This window comes from Piliocolobus tephrosceles, chromosome 5 (assembly GCF_002776525.5).
Source record: "Piliocolobus tephrosceles isolate RC106 chromosome 5, ASM277652v3, whole genome shotgun sequence".
In the NCBI taxonomy this organism is placed as follows: Eukaryota; Metazoa; Chordata; class Mammalia; order Primates; family Cercopithecidae; genus Piliocolobus; species Piliocolobus tephrosceles.
Window position 1 is genome coordinate 8,867,146 of NC_045438.1, and position 21,138 is coordinate 8,888,283.

The 21,138-nt window shown below is 38.7% G+C and overlaps 1 long non-coding RNA gene across 2 annotated transcripts; it reads left to right on the forward strand.

The window, feature by feature from the left end:
• Positions 1-2,205: 2,205 nt before the first annotated feature.
• Positions 2,206-20,443, forward strand: LOC111547279. Of its 2 annotated transcripts, XR_002733074.1 has the most exons (5): positions 2,206-2,343; positions 3,183-3,312; positions 3,466-3,576; positions 11,181-11,327; positions 20,317-20,443. It is a non-coding gene; the product is annotated as an uncharacterized LOC111547279 (long non-coding RNA). The 2 variants fall into 2 exon arrangements; XR_002733075.1 differs by lacking the exon at positions 11,181-11,327.
• The last annotated feature ends 695 nt before the right edge of the window (positions 20,444-21,138 follow it).

Consider the following 21,138-nt stretch of genomic DNA (forward strand, 5'->3'; position numbering starts at 1 on the left):
ATTGGCACCTCTTTATTATTCTTGATACCAAGAAATGCAGTGTTTGGTCCAAGCTTGCATGTCCAGTTAATTAAAGTAAAATCCATTTTCTGACTGCAAGTCCAGGGCTCTTGCCAATATTGTGCTACCAACCATACAGATGACTTACTTTTACCTCTTTAATTTAGATGATATACCCACCCACTTGCTGACAATCAGTCGTTCAACTTGTTAGGAATTACTCATCTAGAAAGAAGATTGTATACTGCTTGAGCGAATGGGAGATAGTCGGAATGCTAATTGTGGTAGGCAGAATAACAGCTCCCAAAGACATCCAGGTCCTAATTCTGGGAACCTACGAATGCTGCCTCATATGGTAACAGGGATTTTGTGGATGTAATTAAGGATTTTGAGATGGGGAGATTGTCTTAGATTATCTAGGTAAGTCCTACATGTCATCACAAATATCCTTACAAGAGAGAGGGAGAGGAATATTTGATAAAGAAGAGAAGGAGATGTGACGAAAGAACAGGAAGAGGAAAGGGGATGTGATGCCAGGCCACGAGCCAAGGAATGAGGACTGCATCCCTCCTGGCACAGGTAAGGAAACAGATTTTCCTGCAGAGCCACCAGAAAGCGCTCTACTGGTTCTTTGATTTTAGCCCACTGTACCTGATTTTGGCAGTCTGGCCTCCAGAATTGTAACAGAAAAAGACTGTGTTATTTCTTTATGCATTTATTTATTTTGAGATGGGGGTCTCACTTTGTTGCTTAGGCTGGAGTGCAGTGGTGCAGTTATGGCTTCGACCTCGACCTGCAGCCTCGACCTCCTGGGCTCAAGCAACCCTTTTGCCTCAGCTTCCTGAGTAGCTGGTACTACAGGTGTGCACCACCATGTGAGGCTACTTTTTAATTTTTGTAGAGATGAGGTCTTCCTATGTTTCCCAGGCTGGTCTTGAACTCCTGGGCCAAAGCAAAAATGTGTGTCATCTGAAGTCACTTGTTTGTTATAATTTTTTACAGCTGCCATACGAAACTAATTACACTAATTTTAGCTCCAACAGATCCTACTTCTGTTAGTTTGTGCAAGATAATCTTTCTAAGACTCTGTTTTCTCATGTATAAAATGGGAATAATAAAATGCCTATTTCACAGGGTTGTGGTGAGATTGAATAAGGCCATTCATATAAAATGTCCAGCTTAGGACTTGGCATATAGAAAGGTTTTTGTTGGCTATGGATTTGGTCTAGACAAGAAGATTGCAACAGATTTTTCTTCTATTTGAAAACTCTGGTAGAGCACTAAGTAGCTCTTGGAATATAGAAAGGATTGTATATTTATTAACTATTCTAGTTTTCTCTCAGGAATGCTGACATCTATTTGTTTCTTCCTTTTTAACTGTCCTTTCTCAAGGGTGTTGACTGCAAGATGAGGCAAAGGCAAATAGGTGGAATAACTGAAGAATAACCCAGAATGAGACAACAAAAGAGGATTTTGAAAGGATTTCCTTGCCTATTATCTGCTTTCTGAGATGGCCAAACAAAACAGGTGAAAAGTTATACTATTAATAAAGATCTCCTGAGAGGGAGTGTCTGCAGCTTTTCTGGTAATTTCCCTTGGTACAAATGAAGGCTGTTCATTTTCAAAGAAAACTGCACTGTTAGCTACAATTTTTTCTTTTTTTTTTAATAAAAAATTGGAACGGCATTGTTTTTGGAAGCTGCTTGTTACCCAATGTTGCCAAAAAGGTTGTATTACAATGAGGTTATGTGTTAGCTGGTCATGTTTCTAATGCAGCATAGCTGTATAATTTTTTTTATTTTTCTTATCTTGGATTTCAAAATTCCCTATTTTTTCAAAGTGTATAGTAACAATATTTACCAGTATTGTTCATCCCTACCACTCAGTTTTCTGTATATGCTTGCATTTTCTATTTCCTGCTGATTTAGCCTCTGTACTCTGTTGTTTATAGGGACTTGTCATATTTACATAGTTTAAGTGCTCTGTCATTTCTATCGCAAGCTCTAGTCGGTAGGTACAACATCTATGTAGTTCGCTTGTGTAGTGCTTGGTGAAACATCTTGTGTTTCGTGATTGCTTTATGATGATAGAGATGATACTATAAAATAAAGCCAAAGTAAACTTCTAACAATAGGGTCTAAGCCTGTTTGGTCCTCATTGGATGTCTCTCCACTTGTAGAGGAAAATTACTGGGGAATAACAATTGTGTCATCATGACAAACAACTGACATAGCTGAGGCCCGTTGAAGTCCCAGAGCAACCTTGGTCCTGTAGTCAGAGATGACTTGTGAAAATAAATGCATCTGGCTCATTGACTTGAGTTCTTGTACCCAAACTGGAAAGGTGGGTGCCTGACACCGAAACAAAGTCTGTCTGAAATCAGTTGCCTGGACTGTCATTTTCTCTAGTGCAGAGACTCGATTGCCTAAATTGGTAGCAGAGGCAGATGTTTCCTACCGTGATCTGCCTTGGCCACCAGTGATTGACATCTGAGGTAGAGCTTACCTCTACCTTTGGGGCTCACTGCTTCACTGGTGCTATATAATGGTGGCAGTTTAACCGTAATCTTAGTAGGTCTTTTTAGACATTTTAAAGCCACTGCTCCAAAGCATAAGGCAGGCAAAAAATTGATTTCCCTCATCCAGATGTCCCCATTGTCCAACATAGGTGAGACATTTCTTAAAAAGGCATCTCCAGAAGGCGATTGTTGACCCCTCTCCAGATAAGAGGTTCAAGCCAGCTTTTTCTTATTGTGGGACATCAAAATTTGCTATATGGCCTGAAATCCTCCTAGGTGATTTAATTCATTCATAGATTCTAGGAGAGAAGATGAAACTTTCATTTATCCCCATGCTACACACTGACCAATACTGTGAATAACTGCTTCACCCAACTTTTGTCAATTTTGTTGCATTTTTTCTGTTTACACGAGATCCATAGTGCTTTCTCATTCCCACAGTAAACACTGAATCCTGTTTACAACAGAAGGGCAGGATCTGTGGGGAGCATCCGCAAAGCGCTCCAGGCTCCTTTTTTCCTTTTCTCAGAGACACCAGGAATGTGCCTTTGCACTGTTTTGCCAGCATCCTTAAATCATGATTAATTTAAAGCCCTTTCTCTCCTTGGTGAGGCCTGACACAGGCAACTGCTTTTCTGTCACATTGATTTTTCTGTCCTTGCAGATTCAGAGCCAGGGTTGAGTCCTCCTTACAGGGCGAGTTCTCTGACAAGGAAGTTTTGCAACCTAATTTACAGCTGGAGCCAAGCTTGTCAGTGAGTGCCAGAGGGAAACTGTCGCAATCGGCTGGCTAAGTATGTATTTAATAGTGTTTATCCAAATGAATTTGTGATTTCTTCACTCTCTCCAGCAAATATGTTATTTGTAATAGCTATCTTCTCTCATCTAGGTGTTTGAAAAACGTCTCTAACGTGTGTGGGCTGGAATGCATTTTGTTTTTTCTGTAGGTATATTCATTTAACAAGGGAAGTCTCCGAGGAGCTATCAAAAACTGCTTGTCATCTTTCCAAATCATCTCTGTCTGCAGTGGCCATGTCTTAATCCTGAAGGACAACAAGGTAATCTTTTCAAATAAACATTTTCAAGGATGTTTAGAGGGAACCCAATTGCTGGCATGTAGAACCCCCTTCCAGTGCTTAAAAATAGATATATTGAGGGAGTACAACTCCACTGAGTTGGAGTGCTTGTAAGCATTTGATATGTTCAGATGACTAACAATAATAAGCTAAATTGCAAGCAATGATCTGAATTTGTGTGTGTGTGAATATGAGTGTGTATGTGTCAAAGAGGCACTGCGTATCTTGTTTCTCAATGGTGTTGGTGGAAAATGAGGCACAGAGGGGTTACAGACTCCCAGTAGGTAAGCAAGTTGATAAGGGACCTTGGCAATATTTGACCCTAAGCCCATCAGGTTTCACTGGGCTAACCTGACTCTGGGGAGAGTAAATATGAGATGAAGAAACATTTGATCATTAAACAAAAAGGAAGCACTGAAACAAATGCAATTGGTTGTATAAAACTTATTAATGCAATACTCCTGGTCTCAAGGAAGTTGACATGCAATAGAAAAAGAACATGTAGAGTATGGATTGAATAAACCCAAAATTATGTAGATGATGTAATTACTGTAATTAAATCAAAACAGATTGTGTATGCTGGAATTTATCTTATTGCTCAGAACATCATTTTGTATAATTTTTTAAAACCTGTCTCTTTTCCTTTCTGGTCTGTGGGTTTCTGAAGGACAAACCTCTTTTGTCATTTGGTCCTGAAACCCCAGAACTTATGCTGGTCCTGGTACCAATGAGGACAGAAATGATTGAGCGCATGGATTTGGTATTGAGTTTGACATTATTATCTCTCATTTTTTGTGGGCCTGGTATGTTTTCTACCTAATTCACTGATCATTTGTTGTTTAAGGTGTTTGCATACTCAAAATATCTTTTTAACGTACTCTGCCTATACATGACATAAATACATTATTAACTTTGTTTAAAAAATCTTATCACAGTGCCATCCAACAGCAATATAATGTGAGCCATGTGTAATTTAAAATTTACTAATAGCCATATTAAAAAAGGAAAAAGAAACTGAAGTTAATTTTTAATAATATGTTTTATTTAGCTATATACAAAACGTCATCATTTTAACATGCAAATATAAATTTATTAATATGATCTCTTACATTCTTTTTTTCTAGTAAACTTTTAAAATCTAGTGGGTATTTTACATTTAATGAACATCTTAATTCAGCCTTCAAACTTAATTATAGACCACTGCATTTCGGTGCTCAATGAGCACATGTGGCCACCATGTCAGCACATTTCAATAGTTCGCAGGTCAACATAGGGGACATTTTCCCCCCACTTAGCATTTGATCCTGTTGTTATGCCCACTGAGCACTGCAGTTTGGAGAAAACTCCATGCCTAGTAGCACACAGGTAAACTGGGGTGACTAACATCCTAGTTTGCCTGAAACTGAGAAGTTTTCTGGGACAAAAGACTTGCAATGTTAAAACCAAGACAGTCCTGAAAAAAGCAGAACGGTTGGTATCCCACAAGTGAACTATGTTGGTCCAAACTATATGTCCCTTCCATCACTGCGATTTGTTCTGACCTAAAGTGTAGAAACCTGGCTGCCAGTTATTGGATTTTTGGGGGAGCCACTGGGAGGAAGAACCTTACTCTCTGCTGTGGTTATTATCAGCTAACCTTTATGTCATGTGGGGAGAACCTGGTTGAAAGTATTACCTCCTTTGGAGGAAATCACAGTGAGAGAGAAACTGAGTTTTGGTGACTTATTTTTCAGTTCTTGGACCCAGTTGTGTCTGAACCTATCCTATTTTTGGACTTTTCAGTGAATTAATACGTTCTTTACACCTGTCTCCATATTGTTTGTTTAAACAGTTAAGGTTGCATTTCCATCATGTGAAATTGGGATAGATCTAACTAATAGGTTTAGGAAGAAAAAGAGTACAAGAAATCTAGTTGGAATTCTTCAGGCTCATAAGAAACATAATCAGGTTGTCTATTTTATTTTAACACAGCCTTCTCGAGCTACTGTTGAGTATGTGTGTGTGTCCTCTCTTTTGCTGCCTAGGAACAGTAGGTATTTTTGTGAAGCAGGGGATCGAAGACAGTGAAGTAGCTGCATGCTGGCAATAACCTATGAATCTGTGGGGAGTTTGAAGAGTAGGAAGCAATGAAGACCTGCTATCTTTCCTTTATTGTCACTTCCTCTGTTGCTCTCAGACTGTTGTGCTTTGCTTGTGTTGTGGGTGTTTTCCTTCGCCATGATGGCTCTCAGGATAACTATAAGCTTCAGTCTAGGTCCTGGGGCAATCTACAGTTCATGAGATTCTCACCTATGGGTTAGAGACTCTTGGACTTTTGCAGAGCTGCAAAGTCAAGCACCATTTATTCTTTCTTAATCAGTGGATACTAAAAGTGCAATCTTTAGTGTATAGAAGGATAGTAACAATTTTTGGTGATTTCAGAAGAAGACTGAGTAAGCATTTAATAGATAGATGCTACTGAGACACTAATATGTAGCTTGACATAGTTAAATGCCTTATGTGAAGCACACTTAACAAGTGTTAAAACATCACATTTAAACTTCACAACAATCTTATTGCTGGCATTATTATTCTTATTGCTTTGAAATAAAAAAGATTGGGCTGGGCATGACAGTTCATGTTTGTAACCCCAGTATTTTGAGAGGCTAAGGCGAGAGGATTGCTTGAACCTAGAGGATCAAGGTCAGTCTGGGAAACATGGAAAGACCTCATCTCTATGAAGAGTTAAAAATAAGAAAAAATAGCTGGGTGTGATAGCGTGTGCCTGTAGTTCTAGCCACTCGAGAGGCTGTGGTGGGAGAATCACTTGAGCCCAGAAATTCAAAGCTATAATGAAGCCACTTGTACTCCAGCCAGAGTAACAGAGTAAGACCCTGCCTCAAAAGAAAAAAAAAAAATTGAATTATTACATTTTCTTTATTCATTGCTCATTTAACAATCTTCATTTTATACTATTATATTCTCAATGAGTTTAACATCTAGTGGAGAAAATAGGTGTACAAATATGATTATAATACTGTGTGTGAGCATATTAACAAATACAGAGGGGAAGGGGAGGAAGGGTCTCCCATAGCAGACGTAGGTGCAGGGTACAGAGCATGGGATCACCAGAAAATTTCCTGGAAGCACGGTGCCTGAGCCAAACCTGACACATTAAAGCTTATCTGCACTATTGCAATAGTCTAGTACAAAATAACTTTTTCAGGAGAGAGTTTCATTATCTTACAATGACAAATTTTCATTTGTTTTTCTGCATCATGGTGACATAAGTGACAGGATTCTGATTTGTAAAGCAAAACAATTGGATTCTTAACCCTAATGAGGCCCTCGGGCAAAATCTCTCAAACACTTGGGGCTAGAGTTCCCTCTCCAACAAGTAAGGTAGGATCAACAATTCATTCATAACAGCATCTCTTTCAAACTCCACACCCTGAAAGCTTCAAGTTGTGGCCTTCATTTCCACCTTTGTTGTCCTTCTAGTAAGAGTCATTACCTGGAAACCGCAGTTCAGAAGCAAGGCATCACAGCTAGGTGTAAAAGGAGCTTAGCTTACAAAGAAAAAGCTTCGACTCATTTAATTCTTACCAATATCATAAAATCACCCACGATAGTTTCAGGGTGTCTTCACTCGAGTATAGCCTAGGACAGGCAGTGAAGATGTGGTAAATTATTTTAACGGCAGCAGAGAGACAGGGTTTAACTGAATGCCTTGATCAAAGCATTAATAGATTCATGGTTAAAAAGTAGTGAATTTCATCAGATATTTAATAAATGTCCATTAAATGCCTTCCTTTCAGGCAGATAAAATTCTTTTATGCTTAAAGATGCAAAAAAAAAAAAAAAAAAATGACAGACACTCATAAAACAACTTTAGAGTCTATAGGATCTCATTCTGCACTTGGGCTCTGCTGCTTACTAACAGTATCTCACTGGAAGAATAACTAGCCTTAGTTTCCACATCTGCAAAATGGAGGTAATAATACTGCAAAATGATTATGGCTTTTTGATGATGTAATTTACATAAATGGCCTAGCCATGTACCCGGCACCCATAGGTACTCCACAAATGCTATTGAGCATCTCTTCTTGGAAATCTCCATGATTAAATGATATCTTATACAGCTGTTTGCAGGCTTATCTCCTGTTAGACTCCAAGCTGCTTAAGAATAGCGACTACGGGCTTTTTCACATTGGGTTTCCTGCAGCCTTGCTCAGAGCTTTGTGCCTAACAGATGCTAAGGCATATTGGATACATCAGTGTATTACTGTAAAAATACAAATGACCATAGGTCTGGAAAGAACCAGGCTCAGCAGTGTATAAGCAGGCCTGGGGATACAAAACCCAGGCTCCTTAAAACCTTTGCCTTAGCTCAGCAAGGTTCTCAAGGGTGGGGTAATTGCAGAGAGAAAATGGCAGGCTCCATGTGCAGGCTTATGTGATTTAGGGCCACAGACTGACCTCTTCCTGGGGTCACCCACAAGATGAATCAGAGAAAGAGACAACAGAGATGGGGCCAGCTGCTCCCAGATCCTTAGACATTCTAAATAAGGGGGAGAGACTCAGTCTTTTCTGATTAATCTTTGATGATTTATTCTTTGGACATCATTTAAAAGAAGCATTTTAAAGTAAATTAATTGAACTCTCATGACCTTCTACCCTACTAATATCATCAAAAGAAACTAGATCTTAAATTTTAAAAAGTGCTTGATTTATTTTCTGTGACTTACAAACTACTGAAGAACATCAGTTTTTATTTTTTGAAATTATAAAAACTCCAGCTTTTAAAGCAACAAATCAAAACAACCTGGTTTTGAAACATCTCAATTTTAGCCACTGAGTATTGAGTGAAAGGTGTCATAGACATTGGTAAAAGATAAATACAAAATTTAAGACACACAAAACTGAGTAAGTATTGTCTTCAAAACAGCCAATTCCCCTTCTCTCACACTGACCTAGATGGTATTCTTGAGTCCAAAATGACTTGGGTACATTCTGATTAGTATAAACCAGTTTTTTTTTTTTAAAAATTATTTTACTTTAAGTTCTGGGATATGTGTCCAGAATGAGCCGGTTTGGTACATAGGTATATATGTGTCATGGTGATTTGCCACACCTATCAACTTGTCGTTTACGTTTTAAGTCCCGCGTGCATTAGGTATTTGTCTTAATTCTCTCCCTCTCCTTGCTCCCAACCTCCTGACAGGTCCCAGTGTGTGATGTTCCCCTCCCTGTGTCCATGTGTTCTCATTGTTCAACTCCCACTTATGAGTGAGAACAGGCAATGCTTGGTTTTCTGTTCCTGTATTAGTTTGCTGAGAATGATGGTTTTCAGCTTCATCTATGTCCCTGCAAAGGACATGAACTCATTCTTTTTTATGGCTGCATAATATTCCATGGTGTGTATGTGCCACATTTTCTTTATCCAGTCTATCATTGCTGGGCATTTGGGTTGGTTCCAAGTTTTTGCTATTGTAAATAGTGCTGCAATAAACATACATGTGCATGTGTCTTTATAGTAGAATGATTTATAATCCTTTGGGTATATACACCAGTAAGGGGATTACTGGGTCAAATGATATTTGTAAACCAGTGTTTTTTTTTTTTTTTTTTTGAGTGCAGGAAGTAGTCTATTAATGAATTCTAAATCAATTATCAATTTAGTACTTTGAATCAGAATTTGTTAAATTAATTGAGTAATATAAAGAATAAAATAGAATGGAAAATATCTGGATGTACTGCACATAAGGATTCCAAATTCTATTTTCGAAAATTTCATCTGTAGTTTATGTATGCATCTAAAATGTATTTATGTGTATACTGAGTTAGAGTATACAACTTTTCCCTGAGGTCGTATCTCAAGAACTTTGGAAGCTGAAGAATTTGTCCAAATGTATGTTCCTTTTTGTTTGTAAATCACCTGATGATGGTGATATAGCTCTGGCCAACGAAACATCAAGGGAAGTCTGCTGGGGAAGGTAGACGTAGGGTAGGAGTATGGGAAAAAATTCTTCACTCAAAAGCATGATGCATGATGCACAGAGGAGCTATGGTCTTTTCTTGTTTTCCTTACTGGATGTTGTCATGTCTGTATGTACTTCCTGGAACTGTGGCACGATCTTACAACCATGAAAGGAGCTCACGTGAAATCATGTTGAACATAGCAGAGCAAGAAGATGGAAGGAATCTGAGATCTCTGTTTGCTGTTAAGCGGTGATGTTAAATACTTAAATATCTCCAGAACTCTCTTACCTCTGGGCTTGTTATAATAAAAAGATAATAATCCTCTTAGTGTTTAAGCCACTTGAGTTTTGTTGTTGTTGTTTTGTTTCTTTGGTTGCTGCCAGCGAAAGCATCCTAAAGGATAAAGAAAGCTTATTTCAGGAAGAATGAGTAAATCAACCCCTGGCATATAGGCCTGGTGGATGGAAATCTTGGAAAGGTACCTTGGGCCAGATCATGAAGAATGTTGAATTTCAGTGCCAAACATCGACACTAATACAGTACAGGCTTACAGTTCTGAGCACAGACCCAGAGGCAGAGTATCTGGGCTTGAATTTCTGTATGCCACTTGTTAGCTGAGTTTCCTTGAGGAAGTAATCAATGGAAGCAGTGTGTTAGTTAGACTACTAGTCTGTCTGCGGTAGATTGAAAAATGGGAGAAATTCAAGACAGTAAGGCTAGTTAGAAGACTGCTGTGACAGTCAAGCGATGGGCAATGAGTGTGCTCTGGAAGAAATTGAAGGCAGTAAAGCTTGTTAGAAGATTCTTGTGACAATCAAGTAATGAGCAGTGAGTGTTTGTGCTCTGGAGATGGTGAAGGAAACACAAAGAAAGGGAAGGATGCAGGAGATTCTAGAAAGGTGGAGTTGACAACAGACTGGATGTGGCCATGGGGCTGGGGAGGAATCAAGTCTAGCCAAATGATGTCAATGCTGGAAGTCTGGGTTGGGAAAAGGGTGGTGTGTGTGGTGGGTGTGAGTAGGAAGCAGGCAAAGGAGGTCACTTCCCCTGGTCCCCTTGGTGGAATGGTACTCTATTTACTTGTAATTTCCTCATGCAATTCCCATGTTATGCATGATAAGCCAAAATTCAGAGATGTTAGGAAGCTTTCGAGTGATGCAGTAAATGACAAAACCAACATTTAATCCTAGGAATTGCTTACTTTAACTGTCTGCTGTATCCCTAATGCTTCTGGAGAGCCACACATGAGAAGGAGAAGAAATCAGGAAATCATGAGGAGGTGACAAGTTTTAGGAAGAAGAGGCTTCGAATGACTGATTTATAGCCCAGATGGGAAATACAGGAAGGGCAGTATATAGGGCTTAAAGACAGGTCTTTCTAGAATGATTTTTTTTTAATTGAAGAAAAATGTGAGTGAGAAAATGAAGGTGAGTATTAGAGGAGACAAAGGAGTATGGAGAATGGCGGGGAGGAAGAACAGGAAGGAGAGATGCAGTGAAATCCAAAGGAAGGATGCACAGCAAGAGGTGAGGTTTGTTCCCGTGTCACCACTACAGATTAAGGGAAGGAGTGGCTGAGAAAGGGACATTGAAGACAGTAACAAATGGATTTCTGGTAACTTTCAGGCAAAACACTTTATACTCTTGACAAACAAAAGTGCTAGATTGTAGGATCTAAGGATGAGTCGGGGGAGCTGTGGATACCACCGATACCTGGAAAATGTGTGTGAATTAATGAAAAGACACAGGAAAAGTAAAGATCTGACAACCAAGGTAAGACCTTTTCTTGTTTGAAGTAGAAAGAATGACAGATAGTTTGACGATGCTTTAGAAAAATAGAGGGAAAGAAGGGGGAGCCATAGCAGTGAGAGAGAAAGGGGTTGAGAGGAAAAGAGAGGGAGGGAGAGAGAGAGAGGGGAAGGAGAGACGGAGAGAGTGCAAATAAGACTTCACAGAAAGTGGGGAGGGGCTAGTCATGGCAAGAAGATGAGCAAATCATTCACCTAGAGTAGGAAAATATTTGAGAGAATTAGGCAGTGAATGTGGAGATAATATGTATAAACTGCTTTGCAATACAAAAGATGTTAGTAAAACTAATAGTGAGTAGCATCTAGGGGTCAGGGGAATTACAGGTTGCAACTTCTTACAACACTAGCAATTCACTAAAGACTTCAGGAGAAGGGGAAGAGAAAATGGAAGGGATGTCAAGTTTACAACCAGTGACTCCAGAAAATGGTACAAGGGTATTCGAAAAGCAGCACTGAATGGTGTTGGAGTCTGTTCTCCTGTAGCAAGTTCTGATTGCTGGTGAAGCGTCCAGCACTCTAGTCTCGACCCTGCTCTAACTTGTTGGAAAGTCTTAGGTCTTTGTACCAGAAAGACCTTAATTACTTATATATATATATATATAATGGGATGCATTGGCTATGGCTCTTTAGGGTTTTTCTGTGGAAATTCAAAAAGATAACATGTGATGATGATGATGACCATGACACAATGACAATAACCATGAAGACTATGATAAACACAGTAAAATTAGGTTGATGTAAAAGTAATTGCAGCTTTTGCCATTTAAAAGCAGTGACAAAAACCACAATTACTTTTGCACCAACCTAATAGTAATAGCAACAGCATCTATTACAATCCATCTATTACTATTACAGCATCTATTACTGTAGTCATTTCCCTCCCTCCCTTCCTTCCTTCCCTCCCTCTTTCCTTCCTTCCTTCTTTCCTTTCTTTCTTGCTTACTTGCTTGCTTGCCTTGCTTTCCTTCTTTTTATCTTTCTGTTTTGAGATGAAATCTTACTTTGCTGTCCACCCAGGTTAGAGTGTAGTGGTGTGATCTTGGCTCACTGCAACCTCCGCCTTCTGGGTTCAAATAGTTCTCATACCTTAGCCTCCCGAGTAGTTAGGATTACAGGCATGTACCACCACACCCAGCTAATTTTTTTGTATTTTTAGTAGAGACAGGGTTTTGCCATGTTGGCCAAGCTGATCTCAAATTTCTGGCCTCAAGTTATCTGCCCACCTCAGCCTCCCAAAGTGCTGGGATTACAGGGTTACTATAGTTTTTCTATGGTGGGCCAGATACTGTTCTAGTCTTCTACATACATTAACTTATTTAACCTTCCCATCAGTTCTATGAGGTTCCTATAGTTTTTCCCCCTGGTTTACAGAAGAAACTTGGGTATCCTGAATTCAATTGCCTAAGTTTAACTATTACTAAGTGACAAAGCCAGGATTCTAAGTAGCCTGGCTTCAGATTAAAAATTTAAAATATATATATATATATATCTTGCAAGGTATTATTATAAAGGAAACAAGACATGGTCTGAACCATTTTAATCCGAGAATGTATTTTGAATGTATTTTTATTATTATTATATCATATACCTGTTTTTCTAATCCCACTAGGTTCTTAATGACATTGTGTCTCCATAGCCCCCGGCCCCACTTAGAAAACAGTGCCTTCCATCTTCATGCAGCTTCCTAAGGAAGATGAACCTCTGATGTTGTTTCTTGGTATTTATTTCTGTGAGCAGCATCGTGTGTCTCCTCTGATGAATTACTCATAAGAAACAGGGATGGCAGCTGCTGCCGCAAGCTTTTTAGCCGACCCTGATCCAATAGGTATATCAAAAAAGATGATTGAATTAAGAGGAATATAGCCAGTTAAAGGTTACAGAAACATCTTCACCATATCATACAAGTGTGGAATCAAATTTTGAATGTGTTTCCTTAGAGTATGACTTCTGCCTCAAGTAGTCCCATGCTAGATTCCAAACAAATTGTACTGGGTAGGTGATATTTTATATCAAGAGCTGTACAGCACCCACAAGACATTCCAGACTGCTAGTCAAAGGCTTTACTAGGCTGTCGTAAACAGTCCACAGTGCTTAGTAGGAAACTATTGCTCTTAGGACTGCAACAGCTTGTAGAAGATTATTTGCATTATCTTCAAATTCAATCGGCTGAGTTTGGGATTGCTATAGCTACCTGGAATTTGATCAAAAAAAGGTTCAAGAAATTAAGTCAGGGTGAAATCCTCTGTTAGAATCATGAAAACAACAACCCGAACAGGACTGAATCTCCACATCGTGTCTGCCTTCCTATGGGGTAATTGGGGGCTGTGCTGCATTGACACAAGGCACATTTGGAGCTGGTCATGCTAGAGTCAACAGATGATAAGCCAGTGCTCTGCATTCCTGGTGTTTGTAACTCTTGTAAAGTGTTGTCAGATTTTGTTTTTTTTTTTCCAGTTTCTCCACATCCTATCCTATACAGCCGCAATCTCAGACACGTGTTCTATGTGGTGGACAATAGCACTTTTAGACTCTGAAAAGGTGCACTTTCTCTTTTTAACCTTGTCCACGTTAGAGAAGCTTCAGTACAAAAAAGAAGCTATTGGTTGACAGCCACAGGAACTAGAGGGTAAACGGTAAAAACAGTGTGGAATCCATGCAGCAAGGCCAGCGATGTCGACATCAGCCCACACAGCAGTCTCAGGGATGGGTCAGCTACCTCATGCTGTGTCTTCAGTGGTAGGACAATTCAGGCCTGCGTGAAAGAAAGTCAATGGCAATGTCAAAGGGCCTTAGCCATCTGAAAACACAGCCCTGACTCCTAACACGGCAATGCTGCTTTCTGTTTAGGTTTCAGCTTGCTTCGAACACACGTTTGTTTAAGATCTAATTGCCATACTTTTCTCCTAGGGTCTACTCCACTTTTTGTCAAAAATGAAATATTACATCAGACTTTTTATTTAAAAAAAGAATCTCTAGTGTTAGGCTACAAACAGCATACCAGGGACTTGATTCTGGCTCTCTGAGCTCTGACTCAGAACTGATGAGAACGCTGTGGTCTTTCTCTTCTGAATATTTCAGGGGTCTGCTTACTTTACTTACAAAATCTACATGAAGATGTCTGCAAGTCAAATTTTATTTTAACGAATTGAACAGGACCATTTTTTTTTAAACTAACATTTTCACTAATTTAGGAATGAGTATTATGGTGAACCAGGTTTCAAATTTGTTCATTAGTATCAGTTATTTAAATACCGTCTTCACAATTTTTGGCATATCATCATACTACTCTACTGCTATTTACATATTTTTAAATGATTCTTTTCATAAATAAAATTACTTTTTTATTGAACCTTATATTAAAGGTTATAGTCTTGAATTCACAAATTTAATGTGATACATGTATGTATAAATGTATATGTAAATACACACATATATGTAGTATTTTTCTGAATACACATTATAGTAAAGATGGAGCTATCACAACAGAGAGCATAGTCATTCAGCTATCTTATAAAATCATCCTGTATTCTAGCAGTGCCAAATATCCTACCCTCTTTGGAGAACTCTGGTTTATGTGTTAAGATCTTTTTTTTTTTCCCATATATTTCTAAAAGATACCAACTAGAAACGTACATCTTCTTTCTCTTCTATTTTTATTTAAATTTATCTCACAACTTTTAGAACATATATGTTTACTGTTTGACTAGTCGCTTTGTTTTTTTTTAACTCTTAGACTTTCATGATAAGAAACTACAGTACAGCTTTTGTCAAAACCTGCCATGTCTTAAGGCTGTCTAACGTTGCCTTCAAGTACAGTTAAAGTTCATAAAGATGTACAGAAAGCCATCTTTATTACTGTCACTGAATTTTCATATCCACAGACTGGAAATGGCATCTGCGATTCATATTTAACCTGCGAGTGCTGCTGCTGTGAACCATTTGCTGAGCATTTCTTCTTGTATGGAGCTGAAATCCTAAGGTTGTTAGAATGATTTCTTCCCCATGAACAATTCTACAAAACTATTTCCCATCTCCCCCTAGCATAGGAGGTAGGAACACAGGTTTTTGAGTTAGACCTGGATTTGAATCCTGTCTCAAACCTTTGGTAGTTTTATGACTTTCTGCAATTATTTAACCTCATTCAGCCTCGGTGTCCTCATTGGAAAGTCAGATAACGTAAAGTGCTTGGAACAGTCCCAGGCATGAAGTAAACATTAAATTAATATTGTCTATTGTAATTACCAAGTTAGGGGTACTCTCCAGGAATGTGATAGGAAGGAAGTAGAGGGTGAAGTAGGGGGGTTTTTCTCTTTCTTGAAAATAAAATCAGCATAGAATCAGGAAGATGAGGACAATTTGAAATACACATGAGCTTATACCCTATGCTGCACTGGGGCTATTATCTGCTCTAAATATTAAAACAAAATTTTTGGTCTAGAATTATTTTCTTAGATGTTAGGTAGTTTTATATATGGAATTCACTTGGTATGCCATGTCTTTTCATGCTCTGAAGGTCAAACTAGGTTTGCTTTATAATATATTCTGAAATTTGCATTATATTATACCCTCTCTAGACTTTTACAACTAATGGGCCAAAAGAGTTGAAGTTGTGACTGAAAGCACTTCCTTGTCTCCATGTACTGTACTCCAGACCTTAGATCCAGAAAAGATATGCTTGATATAGTTCCAGTCCTGAAATGAACCCTCTAAAATCTTCCAGACTTATTTTTGTTAGAATAAAATCTGAAACAAACACATATTTGTACCATGTATGGTGCCTTTTTTAAAATACCATAATATCTGTGCTTTTCAAGATCAGTGTGTTACAATTTGAATTCTCTGTAAAGGCAGAGGATTGTCTTGGTTATCAATGCCTTCTTGGTCTTTCAAAATTATTAATTGAATTGTGGCACTTCCCCGATTAAAATTCTTTACTGACTTTCCATTGCATTGGATAAAAAACAAACTGTTCCCTTAGCCTTTAGGGACCAGAAGGAGTTGGACTCATTCTCACTGGAGGTGACTGTCTCAATTCCGTGCTCTCCATCCAGAAGGGCCTCTTTCAGCTTTTGCAAACTCTTTCCTACTTTGGGCTCTTCACGCACACTGGTTCCTAAATTTGTAACTTCCTTTTAGATTTATTTATTTATTTATTTATTTATTTATTTATTTATTTATTATTTTTTTGAGATGGAATCTTGCCCTGTTGCCCAGGCTGGAGTGCAGTGGTGCTATCTCTGCTCACTGCAACTTCCGCCTCCTGGGTTCAAGTGATCCTCCCACCTCAGCCTCCCTAGTAGCTCCCTAGGACTACAGGAGCATGCCACCACGCCCAGCTAACTTTTGTATTTTTAGTAGAGAAAGGACTTTGCCATGTTGGCCATGCTCTCTCACATGCCTAGCCTCAGGTGATCCGCCTGCCTCAGCCTCCCAAAGTGCTGGGATTACAGGCATGAGCCAACATGCCTGGCCCAAATTCCTCTTATTTAAAATGTCACATCCTCCCCTTTGCCTTCCCCAATCATCTTATTTAAATAATTCCCTTCTTTTCCACCACAAACCCCATCCTCATTTTCTATATCTCAACAGTCACTCAGTTTCCTTAGTAATCCTTATAGTTTATTTGTTCTCTTTCTAATTGTCTTTCTTTTCTAAATGTTGAGCTCTATGAGGTCATGGTCGCATGCCTGTGATAACCCTGCAGTGAACATGGCATGTGGCAGGTATTCAACAACTATATGTTGAATGAATATGTGACCTTGGGGGAAACAATGATAAATATTTCACATACTTATCACTGTTGGTGTAGAGAACAGAAAGAGACAAAACTGAAAATTTTGAATCCAGATTACAGAAGGGATCATGAAGGGTATTGTGTAGTAGATCATGATCAGTGTTTTTGAGCAAGAGACTGATGCCATTTGGTTTGTGTTTAGAAGGATTATCTGGCAAAAAAAAAAAAAAAAAAAAAAAAAAATAGCAGACTTGATCGTAGTAGAAAAATAGCCTAGGGAGACCAGTAACAGTATTAGGTGGAAAAGACTGGAAGTAAGAGAAGGGTTTTGGATAAGGAACAGTGCTGATTGAAAACCTTAATCAACTAAAGCAAATAGAGAAAAGAGAAAACACATTTTTTTCTTTTGGTGGCTAACTCATTCAAAATACACGTTTCGAGGTTATTGGGGAAGAGGGTATAAAAATATTATTCTCCACCACAGCCCTCCACCCCAAAGAGATTACTTTCCAAGGTAGAGCTGCATGTAGTATAGCATCATTGCAGTGTTTTTGTTCAATAGAAGGTCTTCTGGTCATGTCTAGGATGAGAAAGTTAGACAGTTGTTTTGTTAGTTTGCTTTCAGATTCTTTAAAATCTCCCTATACAGAGCTACATTAATTGACATGTATTTGATTTTGGAATTTTTTTAAATGGAGCATTGTGGAAGGGGAGGGCTGGATTTCATTCCTTTGGGAAAAGCTGTCTCAGTTGATGGAACAAGAATTTTGAGTCAGAACTTTTATGCTTAAGTCCTGTCTCTGCACCAGCTGGATAAAATTAGACCAGTCATCTAACCCCTGAGAACTCTCTTTTCTGATCTATAAAATGGAAATGAATTATACCCTAACTCACAGTAAATACTTTTAAACTATAGGCTGCTCTACAAATTCTAGGGACCTGGATTCAAGACACTCTATATCCTCACCTTGCCCAAAGAGCTATATATCAACATTTTAATTTATATTATACCCAGAAATTAGCAGAAGAGGATTGACAAAGACGAGAAATGGAGAAACTAGAACACATCAACCAGGCGAGTGTGTCCAAGGGATGGTGGAACTAGTAGTGGATCACTTGTGGGCTATATACCTTCCTTTACACTTAAAATCATCAGGAAATTGTCAGTACCGATACCAAAGAACCAAATATTGTTTTTATTTTGTTTGTTTGTTGTTGTTGCTGTTGTTGTTGTTTGGTGAATTTGTGAGGGTATGGTAGGTATGAAGGAGGGAATTTTCATATTATGCCATCATTGTTGCCAACAACAATATTATCAGTATAAGGCAATGGTTTCTAAACTCTCTTGAGTCAAGAAATTCTTGGAGTCTCTGATGAGAGAGATGGACTCTAGGAAAATTTTCATGTACGTCTTTCCCCCACCTCCACTATTTTGATTATAAATCAAAGGATTCACAGACTACCTGAAGCCTCTCTAGAGACAAAGCAGTCCAATGAACATCAGTTTGAGAGACCTGGCTATTAAGTAGCAAGTGAATTTTCTATTTACAGAGTCTGTTTTGCTTTTCTTTGTTTGTTTTTGTTTTATTTTCAGTGGGCTTGGCTCATGCCCAAAAAAGGTCATAAAGGGTCTGGCATTGTGCTAGGAATGTCCTCAAACCTTAATGCGTCTAGTCCTTTTAGTAATACTATTGGGTAAGGGAGTTTGTTGTTGTTTGTATAAAACTGATAAGAAGAAAGACTCCTGGCCAGGCGCAGTGGCTCACACCCATAATCCCAGCACTTTGGGAAGCTGAGGGTGGTGGATCACTTGAAGCCAGTAGATCGAGACCAGCCTGGGCAACACAGCAAAACTCTGTCTCTACTAAAAATACAAAAATTAGCCAGGCATGGTTGTACGTGTCTGCAGTCCCAACTACTCTGGAGGGTGAGGCATGAGAATTGCTTAAACCCAGGAGGTGGAGGTTGCAGTGAACCGAGATTGCGCCACTGCACTCCAGCCTGGGCAACAGAGCAAGACTCTGTCTCAAAAAAAAAAAAAAAAAAAAAAAAAAAGAGGCTTCCGGGTTGTAGTACCACTATATACTCTGTCAGTTACTACAACCCAGATTGCAAATATCTTCTAAAATACTGCCTCATAGGAATTTTACTCTCTCAAAAAATAGACTGTTCAATGTTTTAAAACTGTGTTTAATTCACAACATACAAAAAAGTACATCCTGAGCACTGTGTATGTTTAGGGCTCCAAATCTATAGTTCTTTCTTAAGTTCTTTATAATAATGTCAGACTGTTCTACTGACATTATTACAAAGGTCTGCTGAAAAAATCCACCTGGATGTTCCAATAGACTACTCGCTCATAAAATACCCAAAAATGAGTCAGTCTCCTCCAACATCATATTCCAGGAGTCTGCTCCATCTCCAGGCTCCCTCTTTTTGTAATTGGCACCTTTAGCCTCTTGCTGGCCACGAGGCCAAGCTCTGCCAATGCTTCAGGGCTCTGCACATGTTTCACCCCTTCAGATATTATTATTCTTCCCTTGCACTGTGATGCCTTTCTCATCTCATTTGGAGGAGAGTGAGGGCTGGGGAGAGAAAATCCAAACCACTGTTTGTTTGTTATTTTTGAATTGTTGCTATTATTACTACCATTATTATTAGTTTTCAGACAACTACATTTGTGGTGATCTTCTTAGCATTCTAATATCTTCCTATTGAAATGAATATCAAATTGAAACTTGTTACCGTAACCTACTTGATCCCATAGGATTTGGCCCCTATGTTTCTAAGATTATCTTTTGTCCATTACCAGCTTCCAGCCACAGAGGCCTTCTTGCTCTTTCTCGCTTGCTTGCTTGCTTGCTTGCTTGCTTGCTTGCTTGCTTGCTCTGCCAAGCTGGAGTGCACTGGTGTGATCTTGGCTCTCTGCAATCTCTGCCTCCCAGGGTCAAACAATTTTCCTGCCTCAACTTCCCGAGTAGTTGGGATTACAGGCGCGTGCCACCACGCCCAGCTAAATTTTGTATTCTTAGTAGAAACGGAGTTTCACCATGTTGGCCAGGCTGGTCTCGAACTCTTGACCTCAGATGATACGTCTGCCTCGGCCTCTTAAAGTGCTGGGATTATAGGAGTGAGCCACAGCGCCCCACTGAGTGCAGGTTTTATTAGGGACCCTTGACTACTCGATACCTTTCACCGCAGAGCTAAATTTGTCTTTTAGGGGATAAATGAACAGCTCAGCACCATCCTGGAGGGGCTCACTCAGCAGAGAGGAGGAACAATCACTCCTAGGATACTCTCTCATCTGGGATACCTTACAATGTGTCAGAGCACCCCTGAACCCAAGGCATGTGTATGTGTATATATATTTTTTAAGATAAAGAGTTTTGCTATTAAAGTGTTCAGCCTGGAAGAACAATGAAAAAGCCTAAGTTTCAATGAGATGAGACAGATTTCCAAAAATATTCTTTTCTAGATCATTAGAATTTCCATTTCTGACCTAGAAAATATATGCATATATCTATATTTTCTCTTGTATCATTTGTAATAGTAGCTGTTTAACTTTAATAACACCTGTAATCAATTTTCAGGATGGAAGCTATTTCTAGAACATAAAAAATACTGATATTCTTTAAATAAACTAAGTGCATAAATGGTTCAAGTGCTAAAATTGAGAGATTCTATGTGTATGATTCATATTGATATTTGAAGCAATTTTACAGAAGTGCATATAATTGAAAAAGTAGCTTTATTTGTGTAAAATCAAAGTATTTTTAGTAAAGTCCTCCGAAATGTTCATATAAAAAGTAACTATAGACACATAAAATATCATTATTGTTATTATCATCAATGATAGCTAGCCTGGTACTTTAATGATTTTCTTGAAGTTTCCTTATTGGAATTAACTTGTTGGTCTTGATTGCAATTAGCATTACAGACTGCTGAGTCATGCTAATTCTCAGAACAAAAAGAAAGCAAACCAAGCAACACCAAACCAAAGAACTCTTTGGGAGGAGCAAATTTTCCATGCCTCAAGGATAAT